Source organism: Brachionichthys hirsutus, chromosome 16, assembly GCF_040956055.1.
Source record: "Brachionichthys hirsutus isolate HB-005 chromosome 16, CSIRO-AGI_Bhir_v1, whole genome shotgun sequence".
Taxonomy (NCBI): domain Eukaryota; kingdom Metazoa; phylum Chordata; class Actinopteri; order Lophiiformes; family Brachionichthyidae; genus Brachionichthys; species Brachionichthys hirsutus.
The window spans coordinates 9841353-9847582 of NC_090912.1; positions in this window are offsets into that span (position 1 = coordinate 9841353).

A 6230-nucleotide genomic window follows, 5' to 3' on the forward strand; every position below is an offset into this window, starting at 1 on the left:
GCGTCTCGAGGACTGACACAGTTTGTAAACCCGGGGGTTCCTCTCTGCGCCAGCCTGCTGCGCTCGCTGCTATGTAGGGCAGAGCCAGACCCCGTGCCCGGGTAGGAACGAGGAGGGGGGGGGGTTTGCTGTGGGGAGGAAGAGAACGTGAGGGAGATGGGGGAGGGAGAGGGGAGAAAGGCAAGGATGGCAGCCAATATTGGGGCCCCATGCAGGGATGGAGACGATAGAGAGCAGGGTGGAGGGGCATCAGGGTATACTGCTATAGGGGGCTCAGGCTGGGCATGGCTGGCAAAGAGCATTCCCTCCGTCTGTGGCGATGACGCATCTTAACTGGTTTCACTGGGAGTCTGATTAATGAATATATTTAAAAGGGTGCTACACAATTAAATGTTGCATGGAGATTATTAAACAATTAGGCAGGAGGATAAAAACCGAGCAAGCAATTCCGACAAGAAGTGCTACGTCCTACATTTCCCACATTGCACATGGATAGAGAGCCATCAGAGTCACTCCACCAAGGAGGTTTTTTGTTTGTTTGTGTTTTTTGTTAGCAGGATTATGGAAAAACTGCAGAATGGTTCTTGGTCTTGGTGGTTTAATTTAGATGCCATCACATTTTTAGGAGGTATCCAGATACCCGTCCGGACACCAAAGAGAACACATATCCAGTGTTTTCCATTTGCTTATAATGGAGGCTTTTTCAAAAAAATCATATCTTGTAAAATATGCGTTTAATTCACGCACCTAAAACCAGTCATGAAGGGGTCTGATCTGGGAATGAGGTCAGAAAAGATATTAATGACATGACAGTGTGTGTTATTTCATGTTTTTTGCTTGGTGTTTTATTTGAGCTTTTTTTATTGTCTTCCATTGTGAATCTACTTGGTTGTATTTGTGCTGCTTTTGATATTTCTTTATTTAATTGAGCTGATTCAAGATGAACCAGAGGCTGAAACTCAATGGTTAAATGAACAGACATAATTTGATCACTTGTGTTATAAAGCAGGAAGTGGATCCTGTTTGTGTCGTGTCATGCTGTGGACTTGTGGTCTTTGACCTTAGAGGTCCACAATCTCCTTCCTGCGATGGACCGGTTTCATGCTGGGCAATTTTTCGGCAGACCGGAGGTAAGAAAAAAAAAGAGGAAATGTAACCACTAAACCTAATAACTATTAAATGTTTATTACACCACTATGCGGAGCGGACTGGGTACACGAGTCACCTGTAGATAAACCTGTATTCCAAGTATGACTCCTGGTATTGTTTGTTAAAAGAAGCTTTCTTTTCTTGGAGGTCGTCTCCTACTCTTCTGGCTCCTCAGTTGGCCTTTTCCACTTTGAAAAGAGACTTTTGTTTTTTGACTCATTTTCGCTTGTTTACGGGTTTATTTTTAAGCGTCCTGATGTGTAAATATTCACAGACAAATGTTACGTAGGTTTTTCAAAATAAAACGCCTGTCAGACTATAATAATCAATACAACAGAAATTATATAAATGATGTATTCTTTCTGTGCGGCCCGCTAACAAATGCCTCATGGGTCGGTAACGAGCCTGGTAACAGCCTGGTGGTTGTGGATCCCTGCTATAGAGGGCTTCGGGCTTTTCTACATTTCTTACAATGCATTGCCAGTGGCCATTTTGAAAGGCTTGAGTTACGCGCTCATTGTTGTTGCTCATTCACCAGTGATGATGTCGACTACGTATTGTGTATGTTAATGGCTGTTCAGCGAGTCCAGGTATAAAACGTCTGGGAAGATGACATGATCTTTACTTCACCCCCAGTTACAGCTGTTTCCTCCTTGTAACGAGTAAAAGCCTTCTTGTCTAGAGACTCCGAATATTTCTACATCTCACAAAAAACTATGAAAAGTTAATTTCCAGTGAATACTTCAGAAAAATAACGCTTGTTATGATTATCTCTGTTGTGAATGTGTACGTCTCTGTAAATAAAGCCTTCCAATATGGCCGACGGTGTTGCATTGTGGGATACTGTTGCGAAGCCCTCTACTCTCAGTATCCAAGTCTGGTGACCTCCCTCCATTCTGTCACCTCCCACCCGCTTACCTTTTTGTTGTCTCTTAGGTACAGGTGCCCACTTCTCCTTCCTTCCCTGTCTCCCTCTTTCCTGTCTTTCTTCAATTCGTTCTGTCTCCCTCTCTTTCCCCAGACAGAGCCTCCCATCGGAGCCCATTTCCCTCCGTCTGGCTCATCCCCGTCCTTTTCACCCAGATGACCTCACCGCCACCCGGTTCCTTATGTCTGTCTGGCTCTCCTCTACCCAGATGTCCCCCCAACCACAGCATCTTTACTCTGTCTTCACATCCTTACTCTGTCTCTTCATCTCTGTCCTTTTTATCTGTGTCTAACACAGTCTCTCACTCCCCTTCTCCCCCGGTTTCTCTTTTTTTTTTTGCTCATACTCACCCATTGCACAGATGCCTGGCTTGGTTTGCAACAGCTGTCTCACCATGTGCCACTACCAAGTGTTGCCTACGATTGCAGGGCCGAATCGGGGGGCTGTGGTGGAGGCGGCGGGTGCAGAATGGGCTAGTGATGAATATTCATGTTCTCTTGTATGTACCACCAACTAGAAAATGGCACCACAGAGGGAGAGATTCCATCCATGAGGAAAAAAGGGTGGCGGGAGGTTGCTAGACGGAGGAAAGGAAGCAGGAAACAAGAATAGGGAGACTTGGAGAAAAGTGAGGGACGAGCATGGGAAGTGGAGGCAGACGGGGGTGGGAGACTAGATTGGATGGCATGGATCCATAAAATTATAGCCCCCTTCTGACGTGTGAAAGACTGAGCGCAGTGAGAAGAGGGCATTGGAACGGGTGCTGGAAATTTAGGAACCACAACGGGAACATTTTGTACTCTGAGGACTTTAAAATCCAATGCTGTAATTAAATATCTATAAAGAAAAGCAAGGGGGGGGTGACTGCGCTAACAGTTAAGCTAATGTGAGGGAAGGCTCAAGCAGCATAGCCTCATCCTTGCTCAAGGTGCTGACAAGCTGGTGGCTAGCAGGTAAACGGTTTCTAAAATTGCTCAGCTAGCATTTGCTTATTTGCAGCTGCGGGTCATGGAAATGTCATAATCCCATAGGTGTTTGATATTCTGACCTGATGGTGGCGCTAGAGGAAAACTCAGGGAATCACCAGTCAGGACAATTATCAGTGTGCTTAGCTAATTTAACAATAAGAAATCCAGTCTTTGTTGCGATATTTCACTTGGAGCCACAAATTCATCGTCTGGAGACCATAAACGTGATTATTTTGACGGCAATCCAAGCAGAGATTTTTCATTCTGGTGGCAGACCGACCAGACGATCGACATCATCCCCGGAAACACGCTGAAATAGTCGAGGCTGCAGCACAAGAGAGAGACATAAATCTGGAAAGCAATAACGAGAGGTGTGAGAAATGATATACAGTGAGTGGAACGAGTGGATGAATGATGAAGTGTGACTGTGGGGAGATCCTGAATGAGCAAGTGATGGAGAGGATGAAGAGCAGGAACTACAGCGGGACAGGAGAAAGGAGGAGACATCAGATAGGACAGGGGGGGGCAGCAGATCTAAGCAGGCCAGAGCTCTGGTGGCTCTTCTCTCGCTTTCATGGAGAGCCAGGAAAGGAGATTATAGCAGCCCTGTTTTCTCCGAAAGGGAGGTGGAGCCCCCCCCCCCCTCAGACGATGACGCTCGAGTGGTACCGACCGGACTCAAACCGTATCACTGAGCTGCACTCAGGAGGGAGGCGTTTTTTTTAAAGTTTGGTTCTTTGTAATTCACCACGGTGAGTCGGCCTTTGAAGGGCACCGTGTGGGTTTCATGCTCGACCCCCGGCTTGCTGCAGAGCCTTTTGTGTTACTTCCCGGGTGCCTCTGAAGAGCAGCTATTGGTTGAAGATCTATGCGGTTCATCAAACGCTTACTGCACTTGAGCGTGCACTCTTGTCACAAATCTATACTTCAGACACACACACACACACGCGCGCACGTCATTCTACAACCCACAATAATACACCCCGGCTCGCTCTTTTCTCATGCACGACAACAAACAGTGAGCTAATCAAACCTATAAACCCTCCTTGCTGCTGCAAGATAAGCGGTGTGCTGGTAGCCCTGCCCTCCTGAGAGCTGCCCTCCTCCAGCGGTGCCGTGGAGCGGCCTGATAAGGCAGGGGAGTGTTGGTTACCCTGCATGAGAGATACACAACAGGCACACACTCCTGCAGCATCAGTTAGCCAGGTCCTCTGCTGAGCCAATCAGAGGCTCCACCAATCATCCTCCTGCATCAGGTGCTGTTAATCCCCCCTCCGCCTGCAGGTGGGTGTATTTGCTGTGTTTTTTTGTGGGGGTTTTAGCAGCTGAGCTATCTCATGCTAATGCAGTGAACAGAGTGCATCTACTGATGATGAAATATTTTTCTGCAGGTGGGACGGAAGCCTCTGACCCACCGTCTAATTATTGTTTTTGTATCCAATCACTAAACTAAAACACTTCATATTTTAAGTCAGAGACTTTAAATCTAATCCTGCTTGACAGCCCCCCCCCCACCCCCACCCCCACCCCCACCACCTTTATCTGCAGACACACTCTCTCAAGGGTCTTTTGGGTAATTTAGCACCGTTACTAATCTACACCTGAATTTCAAAGGTGCTTTGAGGTCCTGTTCCTTCCACAGATGAATCGGTGTGTGCTGTGAAATATGGAAACGCTGCATTTCAACATCAAAGTTGTGTGAAAAGTCACGTCGTTGAAGAAAGCTCTAAAACGATCCAAAGCAAAACGGTTCCCAGAGAAAGGCAGGTCGACGTAAAACAAAGGATCTGTAACGTTCTATTTTCCTTCATGATATTGTGCCTTTATCTTTTTACTGTGTGATATTTGTCTTTTCTTCCATGAACATCTGATTATATTTTGAAGCACCAGTTCACCTCAAGCATTTGAAAAACAAACTCTCTCTGCTTGCTTTTCCTGTGGCTCGCCAACGTTGCACCGGCCCGGCCGGGAACTTTCTGAAGACATGTATTTATATCCTGTATAGTACACGTCCATGTACTTAACATGTCTCTGTACGTCGTAGTTTTTCGTGACAATATTTTCAAGGAAAATTGCGTTGATTTTATTCAGGCTGTATATTTATTTATGTGACATTTGTTGTTGTTGTTGTTGTTATAGAAATATTGCATCATCACAAATAAAAACAATTTAACATTCCAGATGATTTCCTCAGTGAGATACAATATTAGAATAACTTTAACATTTTAATTATAGCTTTAATAATTATGAGGCAATGCTGCTGCTTTGTTGTGCTTTTACTTTTCTATTTTTAAAGGGTCAAAATTATGATTCTGGGATGTGCTCAGATTATTTTTGCTATGACATCATTAGACCTAAACGTTCTTAATTGACTTTAGCTCCTCTATAACTTTAACCTTATAGAAGTCTCTAATATCAGGGGCGTCTCCTCAAAGTGTCGCTGGGCTTTAAACGGCTCTTGGTCTTGTTTGCGCTTTGGATTTCAGATTTATGACCGTGTCCTATAATCTGGATTTAAACTTTGACGTTTGTGACGTTTTAACTCCTCCAACCTTTACGTCAGGATCGCATCAGCATCAGCCTGTAAACTGCGTGCGTGTCTCCAGCGCTCCTCTAACCACCGTGGCAACTTTTGGGAAGTTGGCGCAGGTGATCTGCGCCTTAACACGAACCCAAAGAATGGAGAGAATGGCCGTGAGTCGGGCCGGTTCCATTGGCCGTGCCAAGGTCAGCATTCCTCGGCGGAGCGTTGCCTAGTGGAACTTTTGTTTTTGCCAGTTTGTGTAAAGCTCCAGGGGGGACGGTATGGGGGCTGGAGAGAAAAGGGGCGCAGGCTGCAGGCGGGATGTATGGAAGCCCCCATTTAAGGAGAGGAAATAATCGAGCACTATATATGAAATCACTCACAATTAAAAATAAGGCGGAATAATGGGAGATGCAGTGGATAGATTGATGGCCATTCCCCTATAAAAAATAAAACAAATAAAATAAACCATTGCTTTGTTAAAATTAACAATTTAAGTCGAGTTTCCAAAATATTGCAAACGCCTCTAAGACAAAGACGCGTTCAAGTTCTGCCGGATAGATGCACGCTCAACAATTTCAATTCAGTATTTTCATGAGGTCAAATATCAGGTCGACTCAAAACTAAAATGGGCCAAAAAAGAATTGGCATCATCGTAATA